Source organism: Ambystoma mexicanum, chromosome 1p, assembly GCF_040938575.1.
Source record: "Ambystoma mexicanum isolate Mex_15411 chromosome 1p, UKY_AmexF1_1, whole genome shotgun sequence".
Taxonomy (NCBI): domain Eukaryota; kingdom Metazoa; phylum Chordata; class Amphibia; order Caudata; family Ambystomatidae; genus Ambystoma; species Ambystoma mexicanum.
This window is the reverse complement of record NC_090921.1, coordinates 199,032,763-199,048,364: the sequence shown is the minus strand read 5'-3', so window position 1 is coordinate 199,048,364 and position 15,602 is coordinate 199,032,763. Positions and strand designations below refer to the sequence as shown.

General features: G+C 43.9%; 1 protein-coding gene across 1 annotated transcript in view; it reads left to right on the top strand.

Moving 5' to 3' along the window:
- The window catches only part of LOC138467323 (vomeronasal type-2 receptor 1-like), a 59,935-nt gene that overhangs the window by 26,951 nt on the left and 17,382 nt on the right, over positions 1-15,602 (top strand). The gene's annotated exons all lie outside the window — the stretch shown is intronic.

Here is a 15,602-nt window from a genome sequence, read left to right as displayed (position 1 = left end):
ATCAAAAATAAGCCCAAGACAGGAGACCATCAAGGTAATACCCATTCTGACTGAAATAAAATGTATGAATGGGACAGTTGATCGAATATTTGATTGAATATGATCATTGTGATCAAATCTCCGATTTGAATGGCATAATAGTGAACAAGGGGAGCGGGGGCTGAATCAGTGGATATCCCCTGCAGCTGACCGCTGAAAGATTAAGAAAAGAAAAATAAAGGACCCTGCATCATTGGGTCTAACCCGCATTACAGGGATGGATCCCATGCCGCAGGGATGCAGGAGAAGCAGCGGATGTGGCAGGGAGAAAAAAGGTAAATAGTGGAAGGGGTGGGGTTTGGAGTATGGCATGATTTCATTTGTTTGGCAGAAGTGAAAACAGATTCACAGTGAAATTGAATACGTTCAATTCCACCGCAAACCTTTACACTTCGGTCAAACAACCCAAATCCGAACAGCAACACAGACCGGGAAATAAAACCACAACTGCTGGACCACAGACACCGGGTGAAATGGACACTATTGCAAACCACCCTAGAACCAATCAAAGAAGAAACCGTTGCCACACTGATCAAGTACGCCATCCTTGCAGGATCCCCAAAGGCCCTTCCCCCTGACATTTTCAAAGGAATCCTCAACCACAGAACTCACTTCCGGAACTTTCTGAATCTATCACTCAAAAGGGGAATAGTACCGCCTGCCTTCAAATCAGTATAAATCAAACCACTGATAAAAAAGAAATAAGAAACTGCCAAACTGCCCTACCCAGCAAAGATCCTGGAGAACCATGTATATAATGTCCTACTTAAATACTTGAAAAACACTGAATACTCAACTGGACACAAGTTGGTTTCAGACCAATGAGTGGAACAGAGTCAGCGCTATAAATATGGGACGAGCTGAAAATAAATGTAGACGCTGCCACTCTTAGGCCCTCATACTATTGGACATATCAGCAACAAATTTCTGGTGTTTTTCGGTTTTACTTGTAACCACAGTATAGATAGGTTGTGGTTAGTGCAAAGGAAGTGTAACGTCCCTGTATCAAAAGTTTTTGCACTGCATTCGCCAGGTTGTTGTTAGGACAACGGAAGAATAACGTCCCTTTACCAACCTTTTTCCAGTGATTTTGATAGGTTTGTAGTAGGGCACTGTGAGCAGAACCTTCCTGTAGCATAGTTTTTTCAGTAAAGGGGATACGTTTTTAGTTGTGCAACTTAACCATAATGTCCCTTTAACAATGTTTTTTGTTAGTGAATTTCATGGGTTTTTAGTAGGGAACTGTAACAGGAACGTTGCATTAGCATAGTGTTTGCAGTAAAGGTGTTATGTTTGTAGTACCACAACTTCACCATAACGTCCCTTTAGCAATGTTTTTTGTTAGTGTTTTCATGTGTTTTTAGTAGGGAACTGTAACTGGAACGTTGCATAAGTATAGTGTTTTCTGTAAAGGTGATATCCTTTTGGTACCGCAACTGAACCATAATGTCCCTTTAAGAACATTTTGTCACTGATACCTTGTCTGCCCTCCTCACCAACTTGTGGAAAGCCCAAATTCCCCTGTGTATCTATCCATTTTTGCTATTCCTACCCTTGCCTAATAGTGTTGGTGTATCTTACAAATGAAAGGCGTGCATGGTAAGTGTTGGTGAGACTGTGACTGGAGTTTCTTTTTGTGTTAACATAGCATGGAGAATCTGTGCCACACATTACTAGCAGAGATAGCTGCAGGTAAGCAATGTGGAGGTTTCCTATGCAGGCTGCACCTGGCCGGAGTATGTGCAATAAAAATGCAGGTATCTGTAGGACTGCAGTACTGGTGTCATGGTCATCGGGCCAGGAACACAGACGGGGCCCTGATGGACAAAGTCCTGGCGCATTTGGCACCAGGCTCATAAATAACAGTCAACAAGAACATTATTTCGGGAAGAAAATGCTTTTATTGTGAACATAGCACCTCATTTCGGTACAAGGGAACTTTCATCACTATAGCAGCCCCACGTTTACTCTTGGGTAGGGCTGCTATTATTGGGTTGCCTAGCACATGCTGACTCACTAGGAGTGGCAGGGTGTGGCAGGCAAGCCAGGCCTAGTGGGAGTGGCCACGATCACAGCTATATAAGCTGCTCCAATCAACGAGGCAGACACTTCACGTTATTCTGCACTTCCATGCAGCGTTTCACTCACTGCCGCCTGGGATTAAATTTACCTTGGAAATCCTGCTTCCTTCCTTTATACTTACCACCTGGGGAATCTGCTCTCACCTGTGTGCGTCTTCCTCTAACCTTCCGGAATGCCGACATCTTCATCTTGGCACAGCAGCTCACCTTCAAACCTTCCGGAACGCTGAACTCTTCATCTTGGCACCGCAGCTCTGCAGCTCATCTTCGAAGCTGCAGGGACGTTGAAATCTAATTCATGGCACCGCAGCACTACGCGCTTCGTCAAAGGTTCGCCTGAGAGTTGTAGAGTTGGAGATAACATTTAACTGCAGGTGTGAGAGTTTGTATCGAGTCTGCAAAATGGCAAAGCTGGTGCAGCTTGGTCCCTAACATAGTTGTGCATGTAAAGAGAGGTAAGCAAACAGCAGATTCTTCAGAGAGCAAAGAATATTATTGGTGGATACAACAGTACTCTAGCTGCATGGGTCACGCTTAATAATTATCTTCCTCCTGCATGTACTGAAGCTGCGTTTCTCCTTGTTGTAAGCATTCTTGTATGCCACAATTCATTCATCTCTGGGCATGCTAATCCTATGGCTAATGGCGTTTCATGAACTGTCTGCACCGCATGTGATGAGAAGAGCAATGCAAGCATAAGGGACCAGTGGGCAAAGTACTATCCTGCTAAAAATGAAGTAGAGTAATTTCATGTACAGCATTCTCCACATAGGCTGCGGCCTATCACAGGGACACTCCTGTATGGAACCAGAGGTTTAAAACACCCTTACCTGCCAAAGAGCATTGTACTGTGCATGTACAGCAATGCGCTACTCTACAGAGGGAAGCTACGTTCAAGTGCTTGGGAAGACTCGGTCCGGGAGCATGAGAATGACTGGCTGCTATTTAAATGAGGGCCACCCAACATTTCCCTCTCTCTGCGTGTGCCTTATGGTATCCCTGTAGGTGCTGGCCCTTCCGTACTGGCCCTTGCCTTTCGTTCCTTTGGTGGCGTGTGTCACAAGACCAAAAGAAATGGAAATGAACTGGAAAGCAAAAAAAGTTAACTAAAGAAAGCTCCTTTCAGAGTTCAACAATGGAAGTGGCAATGAAGGGAGGCAGGGCACCACTTATCGTATATCCTGCACAGATTGTCTGCTAAATAAAAGGAGCCGTGTTACTGTGGAATACAATGCAGTGGAATTGGGTAGAAATTCCTCGCTGTTGAAAGAGATTGTTTTACATGTTGCAGTGCATTTGCAAGAGCTGCAGTGCACAAAACCTATCACAAACATTCTTCCTATACTTCCAAAAAGGACAGCAAGGCAATTTGTATAGGGCGTGCAGAAATCAGAAATGCACTAATATTAACAGGAATCCTATTTGTCGGGAGAACTATTTGTGCTGTGAAACGTCAGATTCCCATTTGTAAAGTACAACATTGGCACAAGTCGTACAAAGGCACAAATAGACTTCTTCACAATGTACCGCGCTTTCTCCATTTCCGGACCATACAAAATTATGCAGGAGATAGTAAACAGACGCATGACCTGGCCAAGTGCTTCGTTCAGCTCAAACGGCACTCAAAATCATGTTACATGTTGGCCAATTTTCCCTCCACAATGAACAACAACAATATCCTCATGATGGCGTGTCACCAAAGTCTCACACAGACAAACCAAAATCAATCACTTAATTGTAGGTACTCCATATGAGTACCAATCCACATGATACAATCCACAATGAGCTCCCACTGCACACTGTTTTCCATTCACTGTCAAACAATGTATTTAGAACTCCCCCACAAAGCATATGCTGTGGCTTGTGCAAAACACAGCCATAAGCGCACCCTCTGCATTTTGCTTGACAAATACACTGTGTACCACAATATGTGCCTGTAATCCACACCCAGGAACCTTATTGACCAATCCCGTGTCCTCCACAGGCCCAATTTTATGGCCGCCATCTGGAAAAGGGGCGTATGTCACACATGCAACCCTGCAACTCTCACGATGTCCGCTGATTTTTCGAGGTGTGCGTGCGCGGCAGTGGGGGAATACACTTCAGGGTAGAGAACCTTGTCAGGAACTTCCACCCAAAAGCCAGTCAGGGGGAAGGGCCTTCAGTACAGCCTGTATATTGGAAAACAAAATATCATTGCCACTGGTGGACAAAGAAATTCCATTAGCTTCAAAAGGGTGTATATATATATCGAGAACCAATGTTGTCATTCTCAAAGGAGAACATCCTAACAGCATTCAAGAAGTCACACATGCTTCAGTTGATTACACTCCTTCCGACCTCTGGCTGACGACAACAATCAATGGAGTAGTCCCACACTAATCATGGTGGTATACATGAAAAAGCATCTTGGCAGTGGGAAACAGGCGCTTCACTGCTTTCATCAACTTCTTGAGTTGACGGTACACACGGGAACAAGCCATGGAACCCAAATGCAATGCTCCATAGTGCACAACCACAGCATACACAGTTGTGAAAGTGGCCACTCGTCAACATCCAGCAACTAGAACGCCAAAATTGCACACATCGCCACAGCACCACACAGCGTCCACTGCTTACAAATTGAAATCACAATGAAAGCCTTTTTTCAATGGCATATTAGAACAGGTGTTCCACAAACTCATCACAGACTACCAAAACAGTGCATCTTTCCATGTCTGCCTGTCACCCTCACTGCACAGAGTAATGGAAAAAAAATGTTGCCGCCCTTTCCTGTGATGCACACCCTGAGCACATGATTGGACAATTCCCACAGTCCCACTTCTATTGGACAGCATGGTGAGAAGAGCAGAATGTGGCACTCGATCTTTCCGAAATACCGCCATAAATGGTAGTGTGAAGGAGTGCTGACCAGACTGGCCGGAGCCTTCCCAACGACCGTATGTTGTGGGTATGTCTGTGGGTGGGACCTGGGTGAATGGAGTGTGTGATGAATACGCATTCTATGTTGTGGGTGTCTAGTATCTGGTGTTTGACACAATGACTGAGACAGCCCTGCCCGAAACCGGTATGAATGCAGTGTGGAGTGTTGAATGGCTTGGTACTTGTCCCAATACACATAACTTGTTGTGAGTGTCTGGAGAGAAGTGAATGGCCTGAATGCACTGTGTGCCTGATTGGCTTCCTGCCTGCCTGAATGCCCTTAGTTGTGATTGGATGCTTGAGTATGACCCAGCCGAATGAATGGGAGATCTACAGTATATCTGCTGGATGAGAAGAATTGCTGTTGCTCTCCTTCACCATCTGAAAGCTGTTGTGCCTCCAAGGACTGACCCAGAGAGGACCTGCTAAGGCGCCCTCTTCCCGAGCTACAAGGGACCATGGTGCACCAGCAGATCTTTGCCAAAGCTCCCTGGTAGACAGACATTCGACAGGCTGCCGAATCGAGAAGGGGACTGCCGCAGAATCACAAAGAGAAGCGCCCAGACTGTTGTCCGCCACTATCGACAACTGTCGTCGCCGACTGGAGCCGCCGTGCTCCCGTTTGCCTAAGAACTTTCAAATCCAAGGATGCTCTCATCCGCATCGTCGCTGCTGTATCCTGCTGGAGAACGTGCCGATGAGCATCCTCTGGTGGGTTTCCTGCCACCCCAAGACCACAGAGATGCTGACGACTGGATGCCATTGCTTAGCCACAGTTCTTCAAATTCTTTGCGGTCCTGAACTTTCGACACCGAGGTGCCCCGCGCTCCTCTTCCTTGCAGGACGTTTACGCTTCCCCGTCAACGAGCACCGCTACGTCGTAGCTCAACCTGTTCTCCGTCAGACTTTCGACGACCCGTGACTCCTGCCTTAAAGGGACGGCACTCAAGAAGGGCTGTCGATTCCCTGACGAAGAACGCTACAACGCCAGGTACTTTGGGGTTGCAGAACTATTGGGAAGTTTAGTGTGAACAATATATGGACTGGGCTTGTATCTTTATTCTACAGTTTGCCCTGGTGGGGGATCTCCACACAGAGCTGTGTTTAAGAGTAGTGACCAGTATTCTGCCAATTATTCAACCATCTTGCTTTCCATCCTCTCTCTACTGCTGGTCTCCTCTTTATTGATCTGTGTGACATTTTGACAGTATAGTTGATGCACTTTAATGCGATCTAATAATCGTTGTGGTACCACTTTAGAACTGTATATATACCATTGTTGATTTTCCGAGCTTGTTATATTGTATATAAATTTGAATATTAATTATATAAAGACTGTGTTTTAACCAATACAGTGTGTGGACATTCCATTGTGGGGGCTTGGGCACTACACTGTACTTAAGAACCAGCCTGCATCACCTCCTGAGAAGCTCGGCCTTGATTGCTCGTCCATTGCTACCACAATAGAGAATCTTGGCTGGGGTCCTCTGTGCCTCTCCTCTACCATATAGAGAGCGGAAGTACAGACACCCCCCTCCGGCCTCTTTACAACATCCACACAACATGTAACCCAAATGTAGACTTCCATAATGCACAGCGACAAAATCAACGTTCGTGACGGTGGCCCTATATCTGCAAAGTCAAACCATCCAGCCAAAACTGCAGTCATACTGACAGTCCCAGAAAATTTCCACTCCTTCCAACCTGAAATTACCAGCAATGCCTCTTTGCACACAACACCTGTGCAGATGGTGCACCAACGATAAGCACTGTGTGTCTCTCCATCTCTACCAACCTCACGTCACTGTATTGGGAAATAATGCTACCGCCCCTTCCTGTCAACCACACCCTAAAGACCTGATTGCCTAATTCTCACAGTACCATTTCCATGCCCACCATCCTCATAATGGAAGGATGTGGAAGGATGTGGCATGTGCGCTTTCCCAGCTACAGCGAGGGCCATGCCCCAGTAAATCAGACACAATACTTTTTCCATGTCCACTGGCATTTTTCCAGCACTCCCTCATACACCAAATACTGTAGCTTATTCCAATTATCACCACAACTATGGAATGAATAATACATGCTTTTAAACCACTTCTGCTGCTGTAGCAGGTCTACAATGTTATCCACAATCATTCTCCACAGGTCACCACCCTGCGACTGATGCACTGTTAAAACTGCATTGCTGCATTGAGTATGTTCCTTGCACACATTCACTGCAACGTAATGCAACCATGCATGTCAGCATATCATCAACTACCACAATCCACATAAGCACCACTGTCACCAGCACTCCTACCCAACCTCTGCACCGCAATGGAGCTCTACAAGCCAATGAAACTTCTGTCCGCAGAGCGAACAGGGATATGGGTCTGCGGAGCAGAACCAGATATCACACATTTTTAGAGATGTACATTTCAGTTATTTGCAACAAAAGTACTGCTTGGATTTCCACCAAACACACAAAAGCACACTTTCTGAACCAAGCCCCTGCTCCTGCCACAATTTGGTGCAAATCCGTCCACCCGTTCGGCCAGTAGCCATGCGCAAAATATTTGACCATTCAGCATATGGAAAAATTATATATATTTGGGACCCCCTCTATGACTTTCCCCCCCTGCACGAAACCTCACCAAATTTGCCAAAAAATTCAGAGTGGCCCATATACTTTTTTGCAAAGTTTGGTGCGGATTCCTTCAGCGGGAGTGAAGTTATACACTGCCGATTAAGTGGTCTTCCTATGGGTTTAGCAACTTAACCATAACTACTTGGCTACTACCGCGGGCTGTGTAATAACATAAGTCAAAAAAATACACATGTTGTGAATTCATTTTATTGTTACGAACAGAGCTGGCAAATTGGAGACATTGAGTGTCAAATAAGAACAAATGTATGCACACTACTGTGCTCTCAAATGAACCTATTAGGACAAACCCTATCTTAAATAGTATTTTCAAACTAAGTCCTAATATTGGGGGTATTCCCTCTAGTTAAATATAGTAACGAGGAGGCCGAGCAGAGTCTGAGTTCGCAAAGGTCTGCCTTGTCATGAGCGCTGCCCACACTCAGGTGGAGGTGCAGGCCATGGGGGGATGACTCAGTACTGAGACAACTCAAGGATCTCTAGAGCACATGAGTGTACCCTTATATGAGTGAACCGGCAGTACTGTGCATGTGCACATGTGGCTGGATTTTTTATGATGTATGGGACACATCCTAGAGGGGGAGGACAATCGGCCATAGTAGTCTTAGATATTAGTTCTTCCCCACCAATATCTGCAGGGCACAGGGGAGTGTGTAGATGGTGGTAGGCTTCCATTAGATGGGAGTGGTGCGTAGTGCAGCTGATTGTATAGTTGTGTAATTTCTTTATGGGGATTGAGAGAAGGTTAGCACTGATTTATTGCTGTGCAGCGCGCGCAGTAGATTAGAAATATTGTGGTATATTGTGTCAGCCGAGCTGGAAGGGCTGGCACAAGACTGTTGCTGTAAATAGTAGTGCTTAGTGGATTAATGGAGTAGCTTAGTGGCCGGAGAAGGCGGAGGGGCCCAGGTGTTTGTATATTAACAATAGAGCAGCAGGTAGTTAGAATTGTGTGGGCCTGTGGAGAGGGCCAATACAGTTTGATAAAGAATAATTGGGAAAGTCTGTGGAGACGACCAGTTGATAAGAATAATTTGGCGGGCCTGTGGAAAAGGCTGTTGAATGTTGTTTTTGTGTGAATAGAAAGTGTGACAGTGTGTGGGGAGTGTTGAGTGGGAGTTTAGAGATGTGTATTGGGTATATTGTGTCTAAATTTTGGAATTTGTGTAACTAATACTTGTTATAGGGTTCTTATATATACAAAATTGGGAAGGAAGCTAAATTGCACAAGTATAAGCGGAGAGAACTCTCAACTGTGTCAGTGAGTTGGAGTGAACTATCGGGTGTTTAGTGGGATATTTGAAATTTTTATGCACTGGTATAATGAAAAAATATTCAAATATAACTTCCAGTGGGTGCAGGAAACCGCTGGTCAGTGCTTTCGAGAATGGCCAAGAGAAGGAACCTTTGATGATGACACCATAGAAAACATATTTGCTGGCGACATATAAAGGAGCCAAATTAAAGAGTAGACACAATATTTTAGTTAATATACGGAAGGGTACCTGGTTACTGCATTGCTCTGCCCAGGTGGGTACAGTAATATCAAACAGAACAGTGAGCAAGGTCAGGAGAGTCTACCTGCTGAAATTCGACCAACACAATCCTGGCTAGGTCACCCCATGTGTGGGTGGACACAGAATTATGTCAAAATCTGTATTCTGCAGTTAGAGTTTTATTTTGAGTGCAGTTTGGTGTACTAATACACTGTAATTTTTCAAGAACATAGGACATTCAACATTTAAGACGTGCAGAGTGTAGTACCTGAATTCTAACAATCAAATGGTCAATATTTGAATAATCAAATTCTTATGTTTGTAAAGGTAGACTCTCCTGACCTTGCTCACTGTTCTGTTCTACACAATATTTTAGGCCTATGTAAGCTCTATGAAGAGGCTCTATGAAGAGGAAAAGGAGGAACCTGCCAAAGGGGTCGGGAAAGATAGTGACGTTGCGGAACCGCCCACCGCCCCCTCCCTAAGGGCTGTACCGTACACTGAAGCATGCAGAGGGCTACACAAACCAATGACAGGTGCCCCTAAGTATGGACGAAGCAGAAAAAGGGAAGCCGAAGCCAGAGGATCGAGTCACTACTACTTGGCAGACATAGAAAAAAGTGCCCAATGGCAGTTAGAAACTGTGCTGAGAGCAGCAGAAAGTGTGATAGAGAAAGAGGTCTTGAAAAAGGAGGAAGAGCTAGTAGTAGCAGCAACACCAGGTGGCTGGATGTCTGGAAATATAATGTTTAAATTAGATAAAGAAACCCTGGAAGAGGAGGAGGAGAGCTCCGTGGGGACAGAAGCGGACCACAAGGACATCAGTGAGGACGGAAGAGCAGGGCCGGGCGGAGATATGGGACATCGAACAATGGGATGAAGACAAAGAGAAGGAAATGGAAGAGAGGAGAAGAGGGAAGAAAGAAAGAGAAAGAGGAAGGGACGGAGAAAGAAAGGGAGGTAGATAAGTGGAGCAGTAGGGACTAGTCTGAGACCCTCCAAAACAGGTTCGGTAGGATGGCGTTAGCTAAATCTGCAAAGAGGCAGGGCTGGCTTCATGCCACAAACACAATTGCCACTGTTTGCTGAAAGGTAGGGAAGAACACAGTGTGTACCATGGCAGAGCATGGGCAGAGATAATGTAATGTATAGCTTGCCATCTCTCATAGCGGGATCAAGAAAATGGTTATATACTATTGAGAAAGAGACATGAAAAGGCGACACGAAGAGCATATTTGCAGCCATATTGGGTCAAAGGGGGGGAAAAATATGGGAGCAGTGAGGCTATAATGGAGTAAAAATGAGTGGTAACATACACTACTCAGCACCCTTTAACAACTGCTGTGTCCACATGTGTAAAGCATTAAGGGCTATGTACCCAGATACATCAGAATGAGGACATTGTGACATACAGAATAAATAAAACAGAAACAGGAGATATGGACACTAGACACTATTCCCGGAAGGAATGGTGACTGGTCTCAGTGATGATCTGAATAGAGCTCTGTTCAGGTTTTGATATTTATGCTTTACAGATAAATGAAGAGTGTTTCAAACATGGCACCGTGAAAAAAAAAAAACACTTGCTCCCACGATTCTGAAATCTGTTTTTCCCTGGGCAACATGACTATGGTGGATTATAAACTGGGAGTCATCTGCTGCCCCAGCAAAACTTGAAATTGATATGGTAAAACTCTTGCACCAACTCATCCCAGTATACTGAAGGTTGTTCCCACTATGAGAGTGGGATGTTGGGTATAGAGATCCTGTGGGAGCACAGAATTCATAACATAATCTACTATAGATGATAATGGATTCTACCAGGGCTGGGTGGGCTGCCCAGCTGTGATGGGTTTCAGGGTTTCAGGAGCAAGGCTATATCCGAAGCACCCACTCAGTGATTCTTGAGTGTTACCCAAAAGTCCTTCCCACTCTGGAAGATTGACATCTGGCAAGAGTGTACACTCTCTGACTTTTCAAATGATGAAATGTAGTAGGTAATCCATCTCAATAAGGGTGGTCTGCCAACATACCCTCCTTTCAGAAAACACCATGTCAAAAGCACAGTGAACCCATGTGCCCCTCTGAACCAGTCTATTGACATGGCTGCTGCACCTGCTTTCCAGATGCATAAAGCAGTTTCAAAGGTCACATGTACCCTGTTGACAGCTTCTGAAGAACTAGGCTCATGCAGGAAGAGGCTGCATTAACTTAAACACATCTGATGCAAAATACCATATTAAAGATGATACAGTATCACAGGGTGGCAGGCTAATCTTGAAATATAAGCCATACTAGATTTTGGTAACTGTCGCATAACTAGCCATATCAAATTGGACTTATACCATTGTCTGTCCTGTGATCACAGACCAGCTGCGAGAGGTTATGTGGATTCGAGACAGCCAGGCAGTCTGCATTCAATTGAATAAGACAACAGCAGGATCCCTGCCTCTAACTGACTCTCAGGGAGAATTGGTAACTTCCCTGGTAACTCCCATGAGAGGGGTTGAGTTAGATCAGTCAGAGAGCACAGGTGAGCTTGAGGACCAATCCCTGAAGCCTTCTAGCTGTACAGGAGTCTCCCACTCCATCTGTAATTCACTTTTGAACCTTCAAGGACATCAGGAAACATTTACATGGAACGTGTTGTGAGAGCAGTCCTTCAACCATGAGGGAAGACATGTGTTTCAAGTCTGAGGAAAGCTACTCTCTATACCCATTCCCAGGGCAAACATTCACAGTAGGTTTGCTGAGGACGAAGGCCACCACTATGCTAGAAACAACGTCTGGGAGAGCAGAGACTTAAAAGAGCTACCCTTGTACTGGAGCCCCCTGTAGTAGATCTCATAGCACCCATAGTATGCAAAGCAGTCATGTCTCCAGTTGTCATTTCTCATACACACAAATTGAATTTGAGCATGTTCCTCACCATGAGGACATGCAATGATGTCTTTGACACATATATTCAAACTTTGAACCGCGGCTTGCATCCATCAAACAATTTCGATGTTGCATCGCCCTAGCAAAGCTGAGTCAAAAGTCGGGTTCAAGCACCAGTGCACAGTGCAGATGGCTTTGAACTGATCCAACATAGAACCAAGCATCAAACTGCCAGGATTCTTCACCACTCATGACTCAAACAATTTGAACATTGTGGCTCTCATTAACCTGAACCAGTGATCCTCATAATTTCGGACAACACTTGATCATCAAACTGCTCCTTGTGATCCATCGACGTATATTGCTTGCTGACGACTTTGAACTGCATGGAGTACCACTAGATCTCAACATAAGGCCGACCAGCTGCCTGTTATCAATTTGATTCTCCATCTTCAAACCCGGTTCGACCCACAAGGATTACATCAAGAAGCCAAGTTCGATACAGTCAAACTGCCTAGGAAAAGGAATCAGGAACTATTGAGAGACCCTGTTCCCTTGGTAAATTTGTGGCACCCTAGTAACTGGTTAAGGCCATTCTTGCATCTTTTTCTTAAAGAGCATATATTTTTAGTAGAATTTTTGCCATTCCATCCTGTCAATTTGTTAGAATTTGTTCTGCATTTTCTATCTTCTTTTACAGGTGCAGGGTTTTATAGTGTTTTAAAATTTAGTTTAATGATGGATATATATATATTAAGCAAAAAAAAGGGGAAGAGGATAACCGGAATCCACTCCCAGGCGCACGGCACTCTGGCTATAATTGTCTTGAAAAACCTCATAAATCCACACACAGATGTGTTAACTGTGCAGCCCGAAAGTCCTTTATTGGTGAAAAGGGTATGTGGACAAGGAAGGCAGCAGCAGCATTTTACAGGTAAGAACGACACATTTCACCCTACTGGGGCTTTGTCTGGTAACATATATATATTCAATACAAAGACTTTTTTAAAGCGATTTTATGGTTAAGTTGCAATAATAAAAACCTATGAAATTCAATGAAAAAACGTTGTTAAAGGGATGTGATGGTAACAAGTAAAACCGAAAATCCCTAGAAATGTGCCAGTTATGGTAAACCATAACTCACACCACCATCGTGCACTGCTAAGACAAACATCTAGTAGATGAACGATGACATCAAAAATGTCACTGATGACATCACTGATGAAATCACATGTTAAAATAATTTTGATGAATAGTCTCTACGAGCGGTAGTGTTTATAATGTTCGTAACAAGATGTCAGGGGTGATCGAGAGATGTATCATAAAATACTTAATGTATTAATGAATGTTCTGATTTTAAAAAAATCATTATATTCGAGTGTTGTTGTTAATATCGGAACCTAATCATACATTCACCCAGGTTGCAGCATGTTCCAAAGAATCTGGTTATTTTCAATAGGAAAATAGCAAATGCTACATTATCAAAGGTTTGCGTTATGTTAAACATTGAAATAACAGCGAACTCATGACAAACTTGTGTTAGTACAAAAAAACATATAGAAATCCAGAATGCATACAAATTAAAGACACATACAGGGAAAATAAAGTAAGGAAGAAAGAAACAACATCACCAAAAAATAGCAATAACAGAGTTGATTATCATGTACACAAATGAATTGTGTGTTTGAGGCCTGCTTTTGCCCCACGTATGTGCATTATGCGGTGAAATAAAACTATATAGAAAGTACTTTAAGAAGATATAAGATGGCTTATGGTTATAAATAGCACCTTCTCAATTCTAAAAGAATTCTCATTATCAGTAAAAAGAAAAACTAGCCTACACGTGTCAGTGAAGAAAACGAAGGGGCCCATATATGTGTTGTCATCAGTGATGTCATCAATGGCATTGTTGATGTCATCTTTCATGTACTGGGTGTTTGTCTTAGCAGTGCACGGTGGTGGTCTGAGTTATGCTTGCTTTGCTTACCATAACTGGCGAATTTCTGGGGTTTTTCGGTTTTACTTGTAACCATAACGTTAATTAAACAATGTTTTTCATTTAATTTCATAGGTTTCTATTAGTGGTTAAGTGCTGCAATGGCATATGAGGTTTTGGGCAGGCCCGTCACAAGGAGGAGTGCTGGAGCAATCACATAGGACCAGGCCGGCTGTGCAGGGCTGCAGAAGAAAGTTTCTGAGGTGAGGCAAGTGTGAGTGGCAATGTTGGTATGTGAACAGTGGCCATGATTAAATCAGTATAGACTATTATCAGTGATATGGGGTTGCTAGTACAGCCAAGCAGAGTTGTCACCAGGAAGAAGTGATAATCAGCTTTGTCCCCAACCTAGGTTGTCTTGGGAGGAGGGCGTCAGAAAGCGCCACCTGAGTACACGTGGTGGCACAGGCCCTGAACCAAATGATCTTCAAGCAGACCTCAAAGAGGAATTGAACTAAAAGGCAAACATTCCTTTTTTTTTTTAACTGCCTTGAAACATTAGAAGACATTTGGGAGTGATACATGAGTGTGCTTCATGTGTTTTGCTTCAGTCAAATTTGTCTGCACTTAACTTCAAACACTATTTTAGCAAAAGCCTGCCAGCTGTCCGATATCATCCATAGGATGCAGCTTCCTCCATGCTGGTTGCAAACACTTGTCAGTGAGGAGAGTATGGGATTGGGGATTATACAGCCATACATTGGTGTACTGAATACAGTAATTCCTTTACAGCTCCCCACTGTTTCTGTGCTCAGCTGTCATAAAGGACCACTGGCGGGTTTGTTATACTATGTGACCCTTACAGAGGTTAGCGCAATTAGGAGACACAACCCAGATAATCCTATTGCATATCTGAAGCATTCAGACATTTGATGAGATGCATCCAAAATTCCATGAAACACTTAGATTTTTGGCTGAACAAGCTTCTGTTCATGAGTCACTGTCTTGTAATATGCCCTACCTTAAGCCAGCGGAAGAAAACATTGATATCACCCTGATAAAAGAACAAAAAATCAATGCAACACCTTCTGCTCGGGAGCCAGTCAACTCTGCTAGTTTAGGACTTTAAGGAAAGTGTCTTATTTGCACTTCTGACATCCTATTTTCTAGCATGTGGAGGCTGTTATTGAACAAGTGTACATTTAAAAGGGGTTTTAATTTTTAGTATTTCTTTTATGTGCAATAGAATTGAAAAGTGTATAGACCTAGAATGCTGAATTTAATTAAAATTGTAATGCTGGGTATTCTGTTTTGTTATTCTCAGGTTCCAATAGCCAATTTCTTGTAGTAACTTAACTGCATCCATACACATTTTTTACAGAAAGAAAAAATTCTTGCAAAAAACCCTGAGTACCTGTACACTGAACCTGCAAGATTTCAAAACAAAAGGCTGCATTCCTAGCTGCCCTTTCCTGTTCCCTTTCCACCCGGCCCCCCAAAAGCCCCTACACTACGCGGCACCCTCTGCTCACTCCCCTTACCCCCACTTTCCTGCTGTGAGCTCCTGCCTTCAGCCGCCTCTTTCCTGCACTCTGGAAGCA